This window comes from Nicotiana sylvestris, chromosome 7 (genome assembly GCF_000393655.2).
Source record: "Nicotiana sylvestris chromosome 7, ASM39365v2, whole genome shotgun sequence".
NCBI lineage: Eukaryota > Viridiplantae > Streptophyta > Magnoliopsida > Solanales > Solanaceae > Nicotiana > Nicotiana sylvestris.
The window spans coordinates 41,995,979-42,019,873 of NC_091063.1; the positions used below are offsets into that span (position 1 = coordinate 41,995,979).

The 23,895-nt window shown below is 43.1% G+C and overlaps 1 long non-coding RNA gene across 2 annotated transcripts in view; it reads right to left on the bottom strand.

Moving 5' to 3' along the window:
• Window positions 1-279: 279 nt before the first annotated feature.
• The window catches only part of LOC104247046 (uncharacterized), a 33,717-nt gene continuing 10,101 nt past the window's right edge, over window positions 280-23,895 (bottom strand). For both annotated transcript variants that reach the window (XR_011400960.1, XR_716110.2), the window contains one exon: window positions 280-627. This is a non-coding gene — a long non-coding RNA (uncharacterized lncRNA). The remainder of the gene's footprint in view (window positions 628-23,895) is intronic.

Genomic DNA, 23,895 nt, shown 5'->3' on the forward strand with positions numbered 1-23,895 from the left:
GCCCAATGAGCCCAAATCCTGTGAAGAACCAAACTGAGGATCCTAGACCCAACATCGAACCCATACTAACGCAAAACAGCCCTTTACACTCAAACACAACGGGATAAATCTCATCACCACCAATAATGAATATACCAGGAAACTTTGAATATTATTAACGGCACATGTTCAGACACAACTTGTAAAAAAAAACTGATCATAACTTAAAACACCATTCAATTAGATATCCCGTGAAACCTAATGTTGCTTAGCATGCTATGATACTTCTAATGAATCAGATAGCAGGCAAACAAATCTAATACATTTCTCATTACTTAGTTTACACCATCAAACATAGAATCTAATCGCTGATCCATTTAGGTTATACTCCATAAAGTTAAAAATGTTTCTGAATTAATTACATTCAAACAAAACCAAATAAATCCTAAAGTAAACATATAGCGTTTGATGACATGATCAACCACATATGAGGAAACTTAACTAGGAGAAATATGAAACAAAAGGATTCATAGACCACAGAAATAAGGCTAAGCTATGAACAAATGACTTAAAGTTAAGCTTCAAAATCTCATTTCCATTTCACTCTTCGACTTGAACATCACATTATACAAGTTTCAGATCATATACCTGGCAATTGCAAGGAAAAAGAAGTGAGGAAGCAATAAACAGCAGTAGCCCAGTAATCAGGAAACAAAGCAAGGAAAACCAGCTTGATTCAAGCAATGGAACAGTAAAACCAGACACCAAACAGCTTCAAACCAGCTTTTCAAGACCAAAAATCAAGCCATTTTCAGCCAAGTGCAGAATCTAGGCTACCAGGGATTCTATCTAGTGAAGGGGATCAGAAATTCAACACTTAAACAGAGTTTTTAAGCAATTTTCACCAAGAAAATGCAGGACAATCAATGTTCAAAATCTCCCAGCTGTCTCAATTTTTTTCAGTTTTTATCTCTTAAATTCTGACTTGAATGTCAAGTTATGATGCCTTTATAGGCAAGGCTCTAGGGCAGCCCTAAGGAATCAATTTGTTGCCCCTAAAACCTTTTCCAATTTTGGTTTTTGCTTTCATACCCTTAGGGTAAATTTCAGATTCTCACATGAGTCCCCCACCCCAGCTTCCTAGAAGCTTCTTCAATCAGTTTTCAAAGATTCTCTAAGCCTAAGTTCCTAAACTACCCCTTAAGCACCCTGTTATTACCCCTGAAACCAAAACCAATATGGGTCAAAGTTGACCCAAGGTTGAATTAATTCAAAACCCAGCCCAAACCATGAGCCTGTACTAACAGCCCACTTTTGAGTTTTCAAACTCTGACTTAATAGAAATCTTCAAAACAGACTAACCCTTTGAATTTCAGTTCACTTAGAGAAGCTCGGAAAACAGTTATTTAGTAATTAAACGACTAATTAAACCAGGATATTGATACGCTAACCCGTTTTATTTAAAACTAAACTTAAACTAAAGAGGAATAAGGCTCAGGACCATAGCCTTAAACATTAACAAGAATAAGAAAAGAAGAAACGGAAGGAGGTTGGTTCAAACATGAAGCAGACGACAGAGACGAAAGAGCAAGAACAAAGAACAAATACCTCGATGGCCACAAGGCTTGATAAACTTCAAACGATTCCGACTTGACTCGAAACCTACTATTAACCGTATGTTCCTTTTGAGAACAAACGAGCAATACTCGTTTCAAGCCCAATCATTCATCAGAACTCGAGGACTTGAGAGATTTTCTTCTCCTTCGATTTCAGATTTGAAACAGGTCCAATTTGGCGAGGGTTTTGGGAAAATGGTGATGGATTAGGATGCAAGGAGGGGTGATGGTTGCATGGCCAAATTTTGGTGGTGACTAGAGTTATTTCGCCGGTGATAATAATGGTGGACTTGCTCGAAAATGGCGTTATCTGATGAGGGAGATGAGAGGAGGGCTTATTTGATCTTAGGTCTAAATGAGGGATTTCGGACAGTCTTATTTGAGATAGGGGGAAGTCCTAGGGCAGTTGGATGAAGCGAAATCAACGGCTCAGATAAGGGGATAGCAAAACGGCGTCGTTTGGTTTATGCATGGGTTTGGACCGGATCGGGGACGGGTCTAGGCTGGAGTTGGGCGAGTATTTTGGGGACAAATGATTTGGGCTTGTGGATTTTGAAATAAAACAGGCCCAAAAAATCAAATCCTCTCTCATCCTTCTTTTTCTTTTTTTTCAAAATTCTTTTAAATTAAATCTAAAAGAATAAAAACCTAAATTAATTCCTAAATCAAATTATCCTACCACATTGAATTAATTAACTCTAACTAAAAATTACCACAAGTAATTAAAAACCAAATTTAAAGGGAAAACTACCAAAATTCCAAAATTAAAATTAAAAAGTGCAAAAGTAAACTATTTTTGTGATTTTTCCATTTTTATAAAACAACTAATTTGCTAATTAGTTTAACAAATGTAAAATTAAATACTAAATGCAAATGCAACATATTTTTGTATTTTTCATGACTTAGATAAAATAAACATGCACAGACAAATGCAAACAGTCGATAAAAATGCCACAAAAATCTACGAAATTGCAAACAATGTGAAAAATTCATTTTTTTTCTTGAATTTATGGGAGTAATTCACATAGGGCACAAATCACGTGCTCATAATGCCCGAGGGGCTGTACATGAGTGACTGTGAGGTTTGCTCGAGGGGTTGTTCACGAGTGATGTTCGCCGAGGGGCTGTTCTTGATTTATGTTGCCCGAAGGGCTGTATACGAGTGAGTTTTGCTTGAGGGCATGTTTATGTTTTCATCATCTTTACTCACTGTTTCATCACTTCGTTGAAAACTATTGAAAGATATTTTAAATGGTTTTACTGAAACTGGATTTAAATGAGCTGAGTTGATTCAAAACCCTGATTTTAAAAGCTTGTTGTATTTTACTGAGATTTCATGATATGAACTGTATATGTTTTATTGCTCGTCACTACTGCTCAATCTTTATTTACTTTTATTACTTACTGAGTTGGCGTACTCACATTACTCCCTGCACCTTGTGTGCAAATCCGGATATTTCTGAATCCGGTAGCGGGTGTTGATTACTCAGTGCCCGGTCCATCGGAGTTAGTAAGGTAGTTGTCTCGCGATCGCAGCACTGCTTTTCTCCCTCCTTATGAGGCCTTAGTTGTATTCATTTATTTCCAGGCTATGTTAGTCTTGATGTTGTCAGACGGTTGTAGTAGATGTTCATGACTAGTGACACCCCGTTGTCGGGCTTTCTTTCCACACTGTTGTTTTGATTTAAACTCCTTATGTAGGTTTATTGTTAAATAGCTTTGGTTTTGTCTTAAAAATGAAAATATTGATTGGTTTTGGTAGTGTGTCGGCTTTCCTAGTACCACGTTAGGCGCCATCACGACAGGGTTAGTTTTGGGTCGTGACAAGTTAGTATCAGAGCTTAGGTTACATAGGTCTCACGAGTCATGAGCAGGTTTAGTAAAGTCTCGCGGATCGGTAAGGAAACGTCTGTACTTATCTTCGAGAGGTTGTTGAACCTTTACAAAATCCCACATTCTTGAATTTTTATCGTGCGACATTGATTCAGCTTGAAATGTAACTCTTAAAATTCCTTCCATGCGTTCGTATGTGCGCATGAGCGCTCGGTATCAGCTGTGCATCAACGGCTTGTGATTCCTGAATGAGAGGCGATATGTGATTTCTGTGTGTTGATGTTGGGCCAATCCGGAGGATTTCGGGCCGGGCTTTGTTTGTAGCTTCAGCACTGAGGTGTTGATTATGTGAGCGTGTGCTTTTGGATTTATATGTTCGGTAGTGTCCCTATTAGTGAAAGTGATGGCTGGATGGCTACGTGATGAGTATGATTTGACTGCGAGATGTGTTCATATGATTTGGATGTGACGATGAGGGTTTGCTTGAGGATAGAAAGAACTACTTGGATGTGCTTGATTTCCATCTTGATTTGATGTATAGCCCCGAGTTATGGGTGTGTTGAAGGTCTTTTCATGTTGTTTAGTTGGGGAATAAAGTAGATTTCATGTCGTGATATGAGTTCAGACTCAGGAAGATTAAGTGATTGCGTGATGTTTATGATGGTGGAAGGTTATAAAGAGATGTTAGTTAGAGACGAAGCAGATGGGTTATCTCCTGCGGGGTATCCTGAGGGCGTGTGATCCCTATGTTGTTTTGTAGCGAGTCCTCCTTTACCAGTGAATTATATGTGCTACAAATTGAGTTTGGATCACGTATAAGAGTTGTCTTGACTGTTACGAGGGTGAATGCGAGATTTGCAGATGATTTGAAGTACTAGATGGTTTGTGTTGCATGAGCTTATAAAGGATTTAGTTCAATCTCACTATGGTATTATGACAGTAATAGAGTATGGGCATAGTGAGTTTTTATGTGTTTTGATCTATGGCTTTGAGCCAAGTGGGGGAGTCTGCTATTGATAAGTTGATTGCACAGCTAAGTATCGTATTAGTTTCAGTTTGAGGTATACCGGTGAATCAGTTATGACTTGTAGAGGTTGAGATCAAGGATGACTCGAGTAAAGGAAATTTCTGGATACGAGTTATATTAGGTTTTATGAGTATATGATAATCATGGAATGATTTGAGTTGTTATTGGTGAAGGATGTAATATGCGTAGAGCAGAAACTTATCTGGTTGCATTAAGGTAGGGTTACATCCTTGGGTGTTGGAGTGCTAATGGGGCTCAGGTTGATCGGCCATTTTGATCAGTCTAATTGAGATTTGAGCAGAGTGGATAACTCTCGAGAACGGTTCTAATGAATTCAAGATTTATATGTGGCAATTGAGAATTTTTGCAGGTTTGTATGTGGATAGAAGCTGAGAGTTACATTAGATGGTGTCGAGGCTCACAGTATTTCTACATCGTTGTGGATTCTACATTTTAGTATCAGGAAAGTAAGATGAACAACTTGAAATTCATAGAAGGTCTCTTCGGAGTGGGTATCTCAGTTGTGGTACTTTTGGGGTACTTAAGAGAGCATCCGCGACTTATGAGCCTTAGGGTAGTGTGATTTATGTTAGGGTCTCATGTGGTGAGCTGGGTTGAGGATTGAGGTATTATGGCGAGGAGAAGTATCAATGTGAATGCAATTCAGAAGGAACTCGGATAGATAGGACAACTTGGTAGTAGGTTGGATCGGCATGGTAATGGGTATGATTAGTTCTTTGGGTGTTTATGAGGTAATGAGTTTCTACAGGTGTTTCGTGGCAATGCTCTTGAGTTTTGGTGACCTGCGTAGCTTGGTTGGGTTAGAAGGATTCAGTCTTGACGGTTGGGTTTTGAGAAAATGGAATTTAGAGAGTTCTTGATGGTTTCTACCACGGTTAGAGAGGTATATCTTCTACTGGCGTGAGGAACATGTGATGTATAGTAATCTTCTCCTAGATGAGATCAAATGGAAAGTTCTTGGCTAGTTGAGTACTGTAAGCACGTGATTTTTGCTTTACGGACAATCGCTCCAAAAAAGAAAATAAAAATAGTGACAAATGGTTTCGCTGTACAATTTTTCGATCTTTCCGTGACATGTGTTGGTAGTCGTTTGTGGGTCTGTCCATTTTGCATCTAGTCATTATCAAACAAAAATACAAAAAAAATATATATATATATGTGTCGTTAAAAGAAAATTCAAAATATAAATATATGTGAGTCGTTCGTTCTAGGTTGTGATTTAACTTACTTAAATATTTTTCGTGATAATTATGTGGAAATGTTATAGTGTTGTTGATTTTAATTTTGCTATTTTATTTATTATTATTAAAAGAAAAAAAAAGTAAAAGAATGAGGGAAAACCGGTTTGGGCCCAAAAGAAATGAAATAAAACAGGCCCAAACCAGCACTCAGACCCAGTCCAAGTCCAGGCCTGCCCAGGTACCTTCTGAAACGACGCCGTTTCAGGCAAATAAATCTAAGCCGTCCGTCCAGGCCAATCCAACGGTTCAGAACCCCTTTCAACAACCCGTGTTCAAACCCGACCCAATAACCAATCCGACCCAACCCCTCATTTAAACCAAACGACCCCGTTTAACTACTGAACGACCCCGTCTTGTTTCTCACCCTCAGATCCAAGCCGTTGAGATCGTATGATCCAACGGCTCAGATCCAATCAACCCCCCCATATATAAACTCAGCCCTTTACCCCGCACCCCCTATCCGAACCCCCCTTCAGTCATCTCCTTCCCCAACCCCTTCTCATCCTCGAACCCTAGCAGCCGCCCCAGTATCCCTCGCCATTAAAGCCGGCGGCATGAACGCCGATGACCGCCTCCTGAACACCCTAGGACCACCTCACTGACCTGAACACGAATCCACTAACCACGAGCCTCGAATCACTTTCGTTCGTCTCGAATCTTCATTTGAAGATTTGAGTCGAACCCGGATCTATGCCAAACCATCCCATCTTCATACCAGACACTCCCCTGACCTTCCTCGTGACCAAACCAAACTTGGTTTGGTCCGAATCTACCCACAACTCCCAAAAATCCAGATCTGGATATCCAGACTTTAGAACACATGCACTTGGGGAATCCGACCGGTTTGGACATAGGTTTGAGGTCTAATAGACCTTAATCAAGGTGTTCTCATGTGAGAACACCCTGATTAAAGTTTGTTCGGCCTCAAAAGTTCGAAGTCGAGTTTGATTTGGGTCCGTTTGATTTCAAACTTTTTCAGTAAGTTTCCTTTTCTCTTTGTTTGGTTCTAATTAAGTTGTCATCATATTTCTTTGTGTTTGTTTGTTATTTTGTTATTTTTCAGTCGGATTTCTTCCATCTCTGTTAAAGGCCTTTTTATTTGGCCAATTGTCTTCTGTTTGTGTTCTGAATATACCCTGTGATATAGATTAGTCGTCAAACGAGTTTAATTCACATAAGTTCCCAGTGTTTGAACAAATTGGTCTGAAGTCATTCGGGACTCTATACGTGTTGTTCATATGAACGATTGATTGTTATGTGTTACGATTAATATAGTCGAGTCGATATATGTCGTCAATTAGTTTCAATCGTTAATGGTAACAACTTGATTCGTATTGCTTATTTCTGCTGTGATCGTATTTGAGTCTCATTAGGAACTGAATTGTATTGCCTGTTGATTTTGTTCAAATTAAATTAAAAGAACATCTAGGGGAAAGGTTATAATGGCAGATTCAGATTTTGGTTTTTAAACACAATGCCATTTGGTTTGGACCGTGGGCAGCATGTGTATGGTTAGCTTTAAGGGATTAAAATAATTGGACAGCATGTGTTGTCAGATTATATTCCTGCTGCCCATACTTTGATTAAATAAACAAGTGATCAGTACACTTTAACAACCAAAAAGAGAGAAGGGCTGTCAGGGATTTCATGGGGGCTTGGTTATTTAAAATAAGTGGAAAAGCAACAGGGGGGGCAATTTTGAGTTGTAAAACAGACTGTAAAGTGTTAAGGTTAGGATATAAAAGAGGAGACCTTCCATTAGAAAGAAGGGGATTCCATTCTTTTGAGTCTGAAGAGATTTCGGTGAGTAAGAAAACTGAAAAGAAAAAAAGAAATTTTCAGAGCATTTTTACAAAAACATTGTCCAAAACTGCAAAAAGAACTAAGTTGGTTAAGCTGTTCTGGCCAAGTCAGTTACTCGAACTGGGGCTGTTATTGTTCCATTAAGAGAAGTTTGTGTATCTTCTGCTGTGATTGTTACTGCACTAAGTTTCTGTGTGTTGTGGATTGAGTTCAGTCTTACTGATTATCGAAGCTGTGTTGGCTATTTGCTGAGCTTGTGTGACTATTGAATTTCCTTCGCTATTGCATCAAAATAGTCTAGTTTTCTCGACTGTCTCGTTATTCTGTTTCTGGGATCGATTGGTGGGTACTCGACCACTATGGATTTCATCGTTTGAAATTGCTGTTGGGTCGTTTGTGGGCTGTTGGTTGTTGTTGCTGTGTTTGCTGTTTGGTTGCCGGTTGCTGACATCTTTCTTCTTCTCCTGTCTATTGTCCAAACATCCAGGTACACGACTAATACTGTCAATGTAATCTGAGGTTGAGCATGAATACAAAGAGAAGAGTTGAAGATAGTTTATTTTATGTATAGCATGTACACTGAATGATCTGTGATGTATGATAGCCTATATTTTTGTTCGGATACGGGGTTAGCTTTAACACATAGTAACTGTAAATGTAGGGTAATTTGACATCCGATTGTGCGTGTAGGCTGTTGGATAAAAATTTTCAACCATGTAGTAGGCTGCAGTTTAGAAATTAATTGTGTTAGTGATTAGCATGTCTAGTAGCGCACGAAAACTATTCATCATTAGTTAATTGTTTTTCCCTTTAATAAACGGTCCCTTTATAACTGATAAACCACGCCTATAGAACCAAGAACAAGTTCACGACCTCAACCTCACAGGGGTCGAGCCCAGGTCGAAACAGACCAAGCAAGCCCTCATCGAACAAACAGTGGCCCAGGTCTGGCCCATTCCGCATGAGCTGGATTTGGGCCCGTAATGTTCAATCAGTTGTCCGTGTGCGTAGTCATATTTTCTTGTTCTATAAAAGCATTTTGAATCCTGCTGTAAATAACCAGCAAGCATGTAATTAACTAGGACTATCTCTGTTTTCAATTAGTAGAGACAAATGCGACAAGAAACGTAGTTGCTATAGGATATCCTTTTAAAAAAAAAAAAAAATGAGACGAGCCTCGCCGAATAAAAGGGACAAATTGCGGGGCCCTCACAAAATATATGTATTAATTACTTAGATTCCGGGACGGGCCGTTTAGCAAATTTCACGGCCCTACCCCAAAATAATAATGCGCTAGTTGCTTTAGGCGCGCCTTTAATAATGTTATCTCCCTAAACTCGGGTGCACATTTATGTGACCCAAATCCAAATCTCAACGGAGTCGAAATATGTCTTTAGTCACGGGCACATTGATTGTGGCGTGGCCCGAGATGCATTTCCATGACGTTGTAAATTCCATTTAATAATAAAATGAGACGAGCATCGACAAACAAAAAATGTAGGAGTTGCGGGGCCCTCTAAATGCATATATTAAAATACTTTGAATCCGGGACAGGCCGTTTAGCAAATTTTACGGTTTTCCCCAAAACAACAATACGTTAGTCGCTTTAGGCGCGTCTTAATAATTTATTCTCCTTAATTCGGGTGCACATTTATGTGACCCAAATCCAAATCTCAACCAAGTCGAGATATGTCAATAACCACGGGTGCATTGATGTAACGTGGTTCGAGATATGTTTTCACGACGTTGCAAGTCCTATAAACCAGCAGTGAATGATAAAAGCGGTTACAAGTTAAAATTGGCACGTTGGTTCATAATTGTATTTAAAATCAGATAAATAAGCCGAATATAATAGTTGAGCGACCGTGCTAGAACCACGGAACTCGGGAATGCCTAACACCTTCTCCCGGGTTAACAGAATTCCTTATCCAGATTTCTGGTACGCAGACTGTAATATGGAGTCATTCTTTTCCTCGATTCGGGATTAAAATTGGTGACTTGGGACACCCTAAATCTCCCAAGTGGCGACTCTGAAATAAATAAATAAATCCCGTTTTCGATTGCCCTTTAATTGGAAAAAACTCCCTTGCGCCCTCTCGGGCGCGGAAAAAGGAGGTGTGACAGCTCTGGCGACTCCGCTGGGGACAGCACCCAGAACCACTGGTTCAGGGTTAAGAATTCGAGCTTAGAATAATTGTTACTATTTGGTTTTATTTATTATCTGATTTTATTACATGTTTTGAGCCTAATGTGCTAAGTGTTGCTTTTACCGCCTTGATATTATTTGGACTGTATATATAAACTGTGCCGAAACCCTTCTCTTCTCTCTTGAGGAGCGCACGCTGGTCGTGGCTTCTTTCTGTTAGTGTCATATGCCAAAATAGAACGAGGATTCGGAGGAGTTGCAAAGTCGGATGGCCTTTTGGTTACCGGTACACAGCTCCCATCCTCGGCTCGAGTTGTCCGCTCGGGTAAGCCAGGTCTAGAACAAGCACCTAGGTTTTACAGCTTAGCATAACATAACTTCATGCCGGATCCCTAGTAGGAACGCTTATTTGCATCATGTGCATTTGACTTAGGGGACTCAGCACAGGGGCTGGGTCCGTCTAGGACAGGCAACCTGAGAATAAAGACCATCCTGCTACATCCTGTTTGCTTTATGCATTTACTTGTTTCAAGGCTTGCATGCTGACCGGTTTCTGAATATCGGGAATGTTTGGAAAAGGAAGAGGAATAACGGTTAAGGGGTTACTTATTTATTCTTGAAAAGTCACAAAAATGGTCAAAGCTCTGCCAGAATTTTGAAAAAATGTGTGTCTTATTAATTTGTTTTAAAAAAAAAAAAAAAAGGAGTCTTTGATTCATTTTAAGAGAAAAATAGGGTGTCCCCAAAATTCAATTTATGCCCGAACTACGTCAGTTTGATTCTCGCATGGTGCGGGATACGTAGGCAACCCCCATCGGGCTCAACTTGTTCTTTCAAAATAGAGGTATAAACTAAATAACGAAAGTTTTAAGGTAACATCGTACTTTTCAGAAACAACCAAAATTTCGTTTTTCTAGAAAAAATGTGTCGATTTGTGAGTCTGGATCTTTGCTTAATCACCCCAATAAACATGCAGAATGAGCATGAGTCCAAGTTTGCCGATGACAGTTAGAAGCAAAATTCCCCTGGAGGTACGATTATGGTGGGAGGATTTGGAAAGGCCAGAGCAAGACAAGGTCAAACTGCATCTGGGGGGTTTGGTTGATTTGTTGAAAGTCAGGCCTCGGTGCGACATCATAAAGGCTTTGGTTACATTTTGGGATCCGGCCCACAACGTGTTCCGTTTCTCAGATTTTGAACTCACCCCAACCTTAGAGGAAGTGGCGGGTTACATGGACGTCACTGAAGGTTTGAGACACAAATACCTGATCGCTCCAAGGGCTGTGAATTCACACAAATTCATGGATCTGTTGAAGATAAGCAAAGGAGTCCCATACGCTGAACTGGATAAAGGTTTTTCTACCCTACAATTCATATACCAGAGGTACGGGAGCATAGGAGGATTCAATGAGCCAGAAAGTGGTGTTTGCAGCAGGGGAAATCTGGTAAAATGGAATGAGCATAGGCGGTTCGCTTTTATGGTGGCATTTTTGGGCCTTGTGGTGTTTCCCCGAAAAGATAGAAATATCGACCTAAAGGTGGCTGGAATCGTCAGAATCCTGATTACCAACGATAAAAGCATCCTTGCTCCCATGATAATGTCAGAAATATACCGAGCCCTCACGGCTTGTAAGGCTGGAGCAGACTTCTTCGAAGGGTGCAACTTGTTGTTACAGATGTGGATGATCGAACACTTGTGTCACCACCCTCAGTATATGCGCTACATGTCTACAAATGGGGGCTGCATCGAGGGTTATAGCCTAAGGGTTTCAGGTTTCCGATCACCGGGAGGGTTTGAAGAATGGATATCCTATCTCCGGATCATCACCGCAGACCAAATAAACTGGACTTTGGGTTGGCTTTCTGTGGAAGAAATCATATACATGCCCGCCACTGGTCCTCACTTCCTCTTGATGGGACTCAGGGGTATTCAACCTTATGCCCCTTACAGGGTAATGAGGCAGTTGGGAAGATGTCAAGTACTACACCCGGACGAAGATCTCAGCACTTATGCAGTCGAGGTCAGCAGTGACGGCCAATTTCCTGAAAAGACAGTTCGTTGCATATGGAGTGAATGCCAGTACTTAACGGCGAATACCCGAGTAAATGATTTGTCTAGGGGTGAAGTCTCGCCGGCCTATATCACTTGGCAGAACATGAAGAACATCGTAAAACGGCCAACCAAACGGCCTCACCTCCGAAATTTTGTTGAGTCATCGCAAGAACAATGGGACTGGCTTGCAAAAGAGGAAGGTTACCTGGTTGAAATTAGGAAGCTGAAGCGACAAATGGAAAGGATGGTATTCGAAAACAACGTACAAGTCGCCCAAGAGCAGGCTGAAAAAGACAAGTTAGCCCAAGAAAACCAAACCCTGAAGGCCCGGCTTCACCAAGCCAGTAAGAATAACATCGACCGACAGAGGCGTTGCTCCGATGAAAGATTGATAGCCAGTTTGAGAAATCAGGTCATCCAGAGCCAGGTAGAATTAGACCTATCAGAGGCCTGCATAGCAAGGATGAAGGCCAAATGGGCAGAAGGTACCATGGCCCGGAGAAAGCGCCTACAGCAAGTCATGAGAAATTGTGAACTGAGCGTCAAAGCAGCGAAGGAAACAAATTCCGCCTTGCAAGAGCGGATCTTCAAGCAAACGCAAGATGCCCAGGCCGACCGGAGACGCTATTACAATGCAATGACAAGGATGGAAAGGCAAATGGATATATTCCAGGATCAGCTCGCCGCCAATGCACAAACGCTAATGTTGAAGAGCCGACAGATAAGGCAATTGTTCGCAGAAAGGGACAACATTCGGGCAAGAATTGACAAAGTCGGGCATTACATCTACCTAAAATGTTTGGCATGCGAGCAGACACCTCGGGAAAACCTCATTGCTTCCATCATGGGCTGCGTCCATCGGATTATGAACGAGTTGAAGGGCTTGCAAAGAGACCTTACACCTAGGGCCGCGAAAGGGCCGAAAGATGCCTCGTGGGTCCCTAAGTTGGAAAATTAGTTGTTGATCGAGTCCTGGTTGTTTTGTTTGTTGTTTCCCCAATGTTGTTTTCTTTTCCTCAAACCAAGTTTAAAACCCTGGAGTCTGTACTGTTGCTATTTTGTTTGAAGTAATGTGTAATAGCAAATTTTGATAATGAAATTAAGTGACTCCGGAAGAATTTCTATGTGTCTTTACTTTAAGGCAGAACTACGCCTGGTCTGATTCACGCGGGGACGTGATACGTAGGCAATCCCCATAAGATTCGACCGCTTTTAATAAATAAATAAAAGAAAATGTAAATAAAATAAAACGCGGGGTTTCGCAGAATACTCTAAAAAAAGAGACGAATGAACAAACCGGGATGACGCATGTGGTTTGAAGCAAAGCATGTAGAAACGGTTAACTGCCTAGGTGCATTGCATCCTCTATGTGTTATGATCAAATCTGTTAAGCTCTAACACTAACAAAGTTTGTTGTTGTCTGATACCAGACAGTTAGTTGTTAAAGAATTCTGGCAACACATTCATACCAAACCAGATCCAAAGGACCGGTAGCAACAAGCATGACCACTTCTGAGAATAGTAATGAGGAAGAAAGGCCGATGAGCCAGTTGCTAAAAGAGGCAATGGAAAAGATTGAAAGGATGGGACTAGAGATGCATGCAATGCAGCTAGCCCTGGCCAAAACGCAAAAGAGCCCTGAGACACTGGGACACGTGCCGGAGTACCCTCACTCTGGCCCTTCCACAAGCCGCCCAAATCCCCTCTATCATCAAGAAAGAAGCCCTCATGATTCCCAAGCTCCACCACCCCATCAACCTCTCCCAACACCCAATATTCCCATTTTTGTGGGACCTACATCAGCCCCTTTGCAGCGAACGACCAGTGAGCCATTGTTTCAGGCTCACGATACACAATACTATCCCCCTGAGCCTACATTCCATGCACCCGAACCACAGGCTTACAATCCCCATTTGGAAGTTCCGGCAGAGGTTGAGAAGCCGGTTAAGGCCCCTGAACAGGATGAAGTGTTGAGAAAGTTCAAAAGCCTGGAGCAATCCTTCAGGAACTTACACGGGCTGGGCAACCAAGTCAGCGTGGCATACAAAGATCTGTGCCCTTTCCCAGATGTCCAACTCCCGGCAGGGTTCAAGATGCCCAAGTTTGATTTATATGAAGGGCACGGTGATCCCATGGCACATTTGCGGGGATTCTGTAGCAAAATGAGAGGGGCAGGAGGCAAGGATGAGCTTTTGATAGCTTACTTCGGCCAAAGTCTGAGCGGATCTGCACTGGAATGGTATACCAGGCAGGATTTCAGCAGGTGGTACACGTGGGATGATCTGGCACAGGCTTTTGCAGGTCATTTCCAGTACAATCTAGAGATAGTCCCTGACCGTCTCACGTTATTGAGAACTGGGAAGAAACCCGGGGAAAGTTTTCGCGAGTTCGGATTCCGCTGGAGAGAACAAGCAGCTAGAGTCGATCCTCCCATGAGAGAGGGAGAAATGGTAGACTACTTTTTGCAGACATTGGATCCAACCTACTTTGGTCACTTGGTGACAACGGTTGGAAAATCTTTCAACGAGGTGGTCAAAATAGGGGTCATGATAGAAGAAGGTTTGAGGTCGGACAAGATCTTAAACTATTCGGCACTTAAGGCCACAACCCAGGCTATTCAAAGCGGCACGGGAGGTGCGCTAAGAAGAAAGAAAGAAGAGGTTGCCACGATCGAGGCAGGCAGTTGGTCCAGGGCTGGCAGGCCGCACTACAACCAACCCAGGCCTCACAGGTCAAACTACCCATACAACCCACCACAAAATTTCTATCCACCTCGAGAACCACATTGTTCCGTACACCAAGCCCAGGTATACACTCAGCCTCCGGTTCGCCCACAATGGCGCGCACCGGCTCCCCAGAACATATATGCACCACCACAAAACACTTACCCTCCACCAAGGGCATATAGAAATCCTTCGGGGGCAGGTTTCCGGGGAAATCCAGATGCCAGAAATGATAGGTTGCGGAAACAAAGAACCTTCACCGAACTGGGAGAAACCTACACCGCTGTGTTCCACAAGCTGCGGCAATTAGGTTTGGTTAGTCCTGTCCATACTCGGGAACCAAATCCCCCGCCTCAGAATTTGGATCGTTCAATCAGTTGTGAATACTGTTCAGGGATGCTCGGGCACGATACCGAGAAGTGTTGGAAGTTAAGGCATGCCATACAGGATCTTATTGACACCAATAAGATCGAGGTCCAGACACCGGAGGCTCCTAACATCAACCAAAATCCGCTGCCAGCGCACCACGAAGCTCACATGATTGAGTTGGTGTGTGAGGGAGGTGAATTAAGAAAACCCTCACAAACAGTGATGATGAATCCAAGCTGCCCCAAAAGAAGTCTTAACCAGTGGAGGAACAAATGTACAGTCGCAGGGAGAAGGTGTCAAGCCGGTAGTATTATGGGGGAAGAACCCGTCCGTCATAGCAAGCAAACCCGAGCCAAGTAAGTTGGTAATACCAGGGATCCTGCCCACACCGGCGGTCGTGTTAAAAGGGGTATGTAGAGAACGGGTAACCATAAAGCCGGTGGTCCAACTGCCTATGCTTGACAGCAGGGCTGTGCCCTGGAAATATGAAAAAGCAGTGGTGACGTACCAAGGAAAACAGGTGGAAGAAGTCAGTTGTGAAGCGCAAGGGCTGACTCGATCAGGTCGATGTTTTGCTCCGGTGGAGTTAAGAAAAACCAACCCAGTGGCAACCAAGAAGCCAGTGTCAGAGGAAGAGGCTGAAGACTTCCTGAGGAAGATGAAAGTACAAGACTATTCTGTGGTTGAGCAGCTGAGAAAAACGCCTGCCCAGATCTCACTATTGTCATTACTCCTCCATTCCGAGGAACATCGCAGGGCCCTGTTAAAGATACTGAACGAGGCCCATGTACCCAGTGAGATTTCCGTAAACCACCTGGAAACCATTGCCAGCAAGATTTTCGAGGTGAACAGGGTAACATTCTCAGATGATGACCTGCCGGTGGAAGGAACGGAGCACAATAAAGCTCTATACCTAGCTGTCAAATGTGAAGACTCGGTGGTAACCCGAGTATTGGTGGATAACGGCTCAAGCGCCAATATTTGTCCATTATCCACCCTGGACCAGTTAAAGATTGACCGTGGAAGAATCCGGGAGAATAGCATCTGTGTCCGAGGGTTTGACGGAAACGGAACAGCCACTGTGGGGGATGTTGTACTTGAATTAACCATTGGTCCGGTCCTATTTACCATGGAATTCCAGGTGTTGGACGCCACGGTATCTTACAACTTGCTGTTAGGACGACCTTGGATTCATGCAGCTAAAGCGGTGCCTTCCACCCTACATCAGACAGTGAAGTTCGAGTGGGAAAGACAAGAGGTCGTGTTGCACGGCGAGGATACGACATGCACCATGGGCGGAACCATTGTGCCTTTCATAGAGACCACTGATGACAAGGGTCCCTGGGTCTACCAGATTCTCGATACAGGGTCGGCCAACAAAATTTCTGAAGGAGAAATCATCCCGCACCCTAGGGTGACTGCCGCAACAGTAATGATGGTATCAGAAATGCTGGGTAATGGGTTTGTGCCGGGAAAAGGCCTGGGAGTTGAACTTCAAGGGATAGTCCAACCTGTCTCCCTTCCTAAGAATCTGGAAACTTTCGGGTTGGGGTTCAAACCAACCACAGCAGACAGGAAGCAAGCGCGAAAAATGAAGAAGATAGTCTGGTCCCTGCCTAAACCAGTGCCACGCCTCTCAAGGTCTTTTGTTAAAGCAAGTGCCAAGGGGTCAGCGATCCCAAAGATTCGAGGACCTTTGATCGGTATAAATGAAGACCTCAATCAGAGTTTTGAGAGGCTATTTGCGGATGTCAGTATGGTGGAAGCTGGAGAAGGTTCCAGCAGAGCAGAGATACAATTTGTGGGGCCTGAGGCCAAGATCAACAATTGGACGGTTACTCCTCTTCCTGTCCGAGGGGAGTCTTGGTAGTAGGCTTTGATTAATGTTTTGTTTGTTTGTTTGTTTGATCGGATTATTCAAGGGTGTAATCCCAACTTTACTTTCGTTTTGTAAAAGTGTGAACCCTTTTTATCCTGCAAATTTAATAAAGTTCTTTTCTTTTGTCCCATTTTAATTTCTTGTTTTGTTCTTTTTCTTTCTGAACAGTTCTCTTTTTACTGGTCCTAATGACATGGCATGCACAGCGGATCTTCGACCTAGTCTAATAAATCAATCTGAATCTGACTCAATGATACAAGAGGTCTTTTGTGATGATGAATCCGAATGTGACGAAGGGGAAGCCTTCGAAGAAATAAACCGAGAACTGTGCCAATTTGAAGAGAAACCCAAGCCTAACCTAAACGACACTGAGGCTGTGAACCTAGGAGACGCTGATATCATCCAAGAGACCAAAATTAGCATCCACATTGAGCCGAATGTCAAAGCAGAATTGATCGAAACTCTCAGGGAATTCAAAGATGTTTTTGCATGGTCATATGATGATATGCCTGGATTGAGCACCGATTTAGTGGTTCACAAATTGCCCACTGACCCGGCATACCCTCCGGTCAAGCAAAAACTAAGGAAATTTAAAACAGAAATGAGTGTAAAGATCAAAGAAGAGGTGATTAAGCAATTACAATCTAAGGTCATTCGGGTCACTCGGTATCCCGAGTGGCTGGCCAATGTGGTACCAGTCCCAAAGAAGGATGGAAAAATCAGGGTGTGCGTCGACTACCGCAACCTCAACAAAGCAAGTCCCAAGGACAATTTCCCGTTACCCAACATTCATATCCTGATCGATAATTGCGCTGGGCGCGAGATCGGATCCTTTGTGGATTGCTATGCGGGTTATCATCAGATCCTAATGGACGAAGAGGATGCTGAGAAGACAGCGTTTATTACGCCATGGGGAACCTACTGCTATCGGGTAATGCCGTTCGGGTTAAAGAACGCTGGGGCAACGTACATGCGAGCAATGACTGCTGTGTTTCATGACATGATACACAAAGAAATAGAAGTGTACGTCGATGATGTGATCATCAAATCTTGGCGTCAGGAGGACCATGTAGCAGACCTAAGGAGATTTTTCCAAAGACTCCGAAGGTATGATATCAAGCTTAACCCGGCCAAATGCGCATTCGGGGTTCCATCAGGAAAGTTGCTAGGATTCATCGTCAGTCGACGGGGGATTGAGTTAGACCCATCCAAAATTGAATCCATCCAAGATTTGCCACCGCCAAGGAACAAAACAGAGGTAATGAGTTTGCTGGGTAGACTCAATTACATCAGCAGGTTCATCGCTCAACTCACAGCAACTTGTGAGCCCATATTTCGGCTACTGAGAAAGGATGCTGCAGTAGGTTGGACGGCAGAGTGTCAGGAGGCTTTCGACCAAATCAAAGGGTATCTGTCTAATCCACCCGTATTGGTCCCGCCTAAGCCCGGGAAACCCCTAATCCTTTACCTGACGGTCTTGGAAAATTCATTTGGTTGTGTACTGGGGCAACATGATGACACAGGGAGGAAGGAGCAGGCCATCTACTATCTTAGCAAGAAATTCACAGTGCATGAGGTCAAGTACACTCAACTCGAGAAAACATGCTGCGCCCTGACTTGGGTAGCTCAGAAGTTGAAGCACTACCTGTCTTCATATACTACTTATCTCATATCCCGCTTGGACCCATTGAAGTATATCTTTCAGAAACCTATGCCCACGGGAAGGTTGGCAAAATGGCAAATTCTGCTCACAGAATTTGATATCATCTACGTGACAAGGACGGCCATGAAAGCCCAGGCACTGGCAGACCATTTGGCAGAAAATCCCGTTGATGAAAAATACGAGCCCTTAAGAACGTATTTTCCTGACGAAGAGGTGATGCATACGAATGAGTTGGAATTACCCGAGGAATCAGGTTGGAAGCTTTTCTTCGATGGAGCTGCAAACGCAAAAGGGGTTGGAATAGGGGCAGTACTCATTTCTGAAACAGGACGGCATTATCCTGTTACGGCCCAACTGCGCTTCTACTGCACTAACAATATGGCCGAATATGAGGCTTGCATTCTGGGTCTGCGCTTGGCTGCTGACATGGATGTCCAAGACGTCTTGGTCTTGGGAGACTCGGACCTCTTGGTACATCAAATTCAGGGTGAATGGGAAACACGAGATCTAAAGCTCATACCATACCGACAATACTTGCATGATCTGAGCAAGAAATTTCGATCGGTAAAGTTCAAACACATCCCGAGAATTCACAATGAGGTTGCGGATGCCTTAGCCACCTTAGCATCAATGCTGCACCACCCTGACAAAATGTATGTTGATCTTCTACACATCCAGGTCCGTGATCAGCACGCCTACTGCAATGCCATAGAAGAAGAAGCGGATGGCAAACCCTGGTTTCATGATATCAAAGAATACCTCAGGATGGGGATATATCCGGAACATGCCTCTGGAGACCAAAAAAGAGCCCTTCGGCGGTTGTCGAATGGTTTCTTCCTCAGTGGAGGGGTATTGTACAAAAGAACCCCGGATTTGGGATTGTTGAGATGCATAGATGCCAGTCAAGCAATGACGGTTATGGAAGAGGTACATGCGGGAGTTTGCGGACCACACATGAGCGGATATGTATTGGCAAGAAAGATCCTTCGAACAGGGTGTTATTGGCTAACCATGGAACACGACTGTATCACTTTCGTGAGGAAATGCCATCAGTGCCAAATACATGGAGACTTGATTCACTCTCCGCCAACAGAGTTGCATACGATGTCAGCACCCTGGCCGTTTGTAGCATGGGGCATGGATGTCATTGGGCCCATCGAGCCAGCAGCGTCCAACGGTCACAGGTTCATTCTAGTGACCATTGATTACTTCACCAAATGGGTTGAGGCTAAAACCTTCAAATCGGTAACCAAGAAGGCAGTGGTGGACTTTGTTCACTCCCATATCATCTGCAGATTTGGGATCCCAAAAGTGATCATCACGGATAACGGTGCGAATCTTAATAGCAGCCTGATGAAAGAGGTATGCCAACAATTCAAGATTACACACCGCAATTCCACCCCATATCGTCCTAAGGCAAATGGAGCAGTCGAAGCAGCCAATAAGAATATCAAGAAGATACTGCGAAAAATGGTGGAAGGGTCCAGACAGTGGCACGAGAAATTGCCCTTTGCTTTGTTGGGTTACCGCACTACCGTCCGGACTTCCATAGGCACAACTCCTTATTTGTTGGTGTATGGAACTGAGGCCGTGATACCAGCGGAGGTCGAAATTCCGTCCCTCCGAATTGTCGCTGAAGCCGGAATTGATGATGATGAATGGATCAAAGCTCGCTTGGAACAGTTGAGCCTGATAGATGAGAAAAGATTGGCAGCAGTGTGCCATGGTCAGCTGTACCAGAAGAGAATGGCTAGAGCGTATAATAAAAAGGTGCGCCCCAGGAAGTTTGAAGTAGGGCAGCAGGTATTGAAGAAGATCCTCCCACATCAGGTCGAGGCGAAAGGCAAATTCGCCCCAAATTGGCAAGGGCCTTATATCGTGACCAGAGTATTGTCCAACGGTGCTTTGTGTTTGACAGATGTCGAGGGTAGATGTGTCGACATGGCTATCAATTCAGATGCAGTCAAGAGATATTATGCGTAATTTCTTTAATTACGGCAATTATTCGGTTTGTTTGTTTGTATTTGGCATTTATTGGATAATGAGATGACGGAGGCAATTCTTTCTTCTACCCAAACACTGTTTAACCCTTGCTTCCCCCTTTGAGCCTTAAGCAAATTCTTTCAATACCCCTCTTTTGGAATCACTAATGGGAAAGATACGAAAAAGGGAAAGAAAAAAAAAGAAGAAGATGAAATCATAAAGAAATACAAAACCGTGGGAACTACGTTTGACCTGATTCCTCAAAGAGGATACGTAGGCGCCTCACGGCTCGGTCATAGTATGCATCATAGCAAATATAGGATGCATAATGTACATAGGTGTGCACAATATAGCACAATGTGCGTAACGCACGTAACTCAACATAAGCATAAAAAATAAAATTCCCCAAGCAAGAAAACTGGGGCAGAGGTTATGTTTTAAGTTCCAACAAAGGTTAGATTCCAAAAGTTGTAGCACATCACCCTTCAAATTGTTTTCATTTTTGTAGCCTTTCTTCAATCCCACACCAAAACCAACGTCAACATCCAAAAGACCTCCCGATCAATGTTCGAGAGATGCCAAATCCGGCAAATAAGGCCGAGAATAATACACTGATCCCCAGCAAAGAAGAGGATCGCAAGACTGGGAATGAGTTGATAGTCAAAAGAATCTCCAGAAGAGAGGGTCGTATCTACAACGCCCCGATTCCTCGAAAGAAATAAAATGAGAGAGTCTTATCGGTGAAAACCTTCACAGGCACCGAGAGGCGATGTAAGATGAGGGATATGAAATGAGAGAGTCTTATTGGTGAAAACCTTCACAGGCACCATAAGGCGCCGGGAGATGAGAGAAAAGAGAGAGTCTCATTAGTGAAAACCCCTCGAAGGGCACTATGAGGCGACAAGATAGAGCAGCAAAAGCTACCACATTCGCAACAAGATGAACATCCATTTATCATCCCCAGCAAGTCAGACCGTCGGACAAATCGATTGATACAAATAGACTGGGTCGGGAATCTATGGTGCACGTCATGATCATGGGGACCAGTTGCGTCCTCCAGATAAGTTCTTTGGATTGTCTCCTCCCACAAAATATTGGTTCAGAAAGTTTTTCTCTTTTCCATATCTTTATTTCTTTTCCTAAAAAGTGTCTTTAAAGGATTTTTCAAAGCTTACTACCAGAAACCAAAGGGGAATTCATCCAATGCAGGATGATACAAACAGGCCGGTCCCAGGCAATGCAGGGATTGTGCCCGGAAATTTTGGAAGAAGTAAGCTCCAAAAGGGAGTGGTTTCGGGAGTTAGAAGTAGACTCCCACATCATGTGTTTAAAGAGAAAGAAGAAAAGGGGATAAATTGAAAACCGATCCCCAGCAGGCTAGAGACCCCCAACAGGCAACTTTGCCCGCCAACCAATTATGGGGACAAAGAGCAAGAAAAGGGGAAGAGAGAAAAAGGGCTTGCCAGAAAGGCACCACCACGATTAAAACTGACTAAATCCTTCTGTCTGTTGCAGGAGATCAAAGAATTGATGATGGCAGCAAGATGCAACGCCATGGAAGTCACCAAAAACCGGGGCAGAAAATTTTCTGCCGATTGTCGAAAATTTTCTCGGAAGAACGGGGAAACAATTTCAATACATTTAAGTTCTAGGTCGCCCACCAGTATAATGCGGGAATACATTTAAGTTCTAGGTCGCCCACCAGTATAATGCGGGAATACATTTAAGTTCTAGGTCGCCCACCAGTATAATGCGGGAATACATTCAAGTTCTAGGTCGCCCACCAGTATAATGCGGGAATACTTTTAAGTTCTAGGTCGCCCACCAGTATAATGCGGGAATACATTCAGCTCTAGGTCGCCCACCAGTATAATGCGGGAATACTTTTAAGTTCTAGGTCGCCCACCAGTATAATGCGGGAATACATTTAAGTTCTAGGTCGCCCACCAGTAAAATGCGGGAATACGTTTAAGTTCTAGGTCGCCCACCAGTATAATGCGGGAATACATTCAGCTCTAGGTCGCCCACCAGTATAATGCGGGAATACTTTTAAGTTCTAGGTCGCCCACCAGTATAATGCGGGAATACATTTAAGTTCTAGGTCGCCCACCAGTAAAATGCGGGAATACGTTTAAGTTCTAGGTCGCCCACCAGTATAATGCGGGAATACATTCAGCTCTAGGTCGCCCACCAGTATAATGCGGGAATACTTTTAAGTTCTAGGTCGCCCACCAGTATAATGCGGGAATACTTTTAAGTTCTAGGCCGCCCACCAGTATAATGCGGGAATACTTTTAAGTTCTAGGTCGCCCACCAGTATAATGCGGGAATACATTTCAGCTCTAGATTTTGGAATCAGTCACCCCACCTGAAGACGGAAGGGTACAACAGAGATCCCCAAACGGGAAACAATGAAATCCCCAGCACCAAGAAGCAGACAACTGCAGAGGCAAGCGCGCAATTCAAAAGGAAAAAGGAACGCGTCTCAAAAGAAGTAGTTTGGGAACGTTGTAGCATGCCCGGTATAACAATTCTGATGAAAAGCCATACCACTGAAGAAACCATTGGAAGATTTAAAGAAGAAAGCCGTATCCCCAGCAAATCAAGCAAAGTGATGAGAACTGACATTCAGAAAAGGTGAAGGACCAGCATCATCTCCAAGTTCACAAAATAAAGGCGTCAGAGGAAAGCGTTAGCCGACAAGAAAGCAAGGCAGCAAGAACAAGTTGAAGATGGATGAGATTTCAGGATCCTCAGTTTAGCTTAGCTTCTTGTTTTCCTTTTAGAGCAATGTAATAGGGAGATCGGTTGAGCAGTAGCATCCTACAGCAGCATACAACAGCGCACAACAACAGCAAACACTACAGTCACACGGTAGTCCCAGCTACCAAAATTTCCCGAACTACATTGACCTGATTCCTGTTTCAGCCCAGGATATGTAGGAAACCTCTGAAGCAAAGGTTCGGTCAAATCTTTTTCAAAAAATGCTTCACACGGAGTATTCGGACGGGCAAAAATCGCTCGCTTATCTTTGCGCGAAAACCCTTCGTGTCTTCGTGCAAAGAGGGGCAGCTGTAAGCACGTGATTTTTGCTTTACGGACAATCGCTCCAAAAAAGAAAATAAAAATAGTGACAAATGGTTTCGCTGTACAATTTTTCGATCTTTCCGTGACATGTGTTGGTAGTCGTTTGTGGGTCTGTCCATTTTGCATCTAGTCATTATCAAACAAAAATACAAAAAAAAATATATATATATATGTGTCGTTAAAAGAAAATTCAAAATATAAATATATGTGAGTCGTTCGTTCTAGGTTGTGATTTAACTTACTTAAATATTTTTCGTGATAATTATGTGGAAATGTTATAGTGTTGTTGATTTTAATTTTGCTATTTTATTTATTATTATTAAAAGAAAAAAAAAGTAAAAGAATGAGGGAAAACCGGTTTGGGCCCAAAAGAAATGAAATAAAACAGGCCCAAACCAGCACTCAGACCCAGTCCAAGTCCAGGCCTGCCCAGGTACCTTCTGAAACGACGCCGTTTCAGGCAAATAAATCT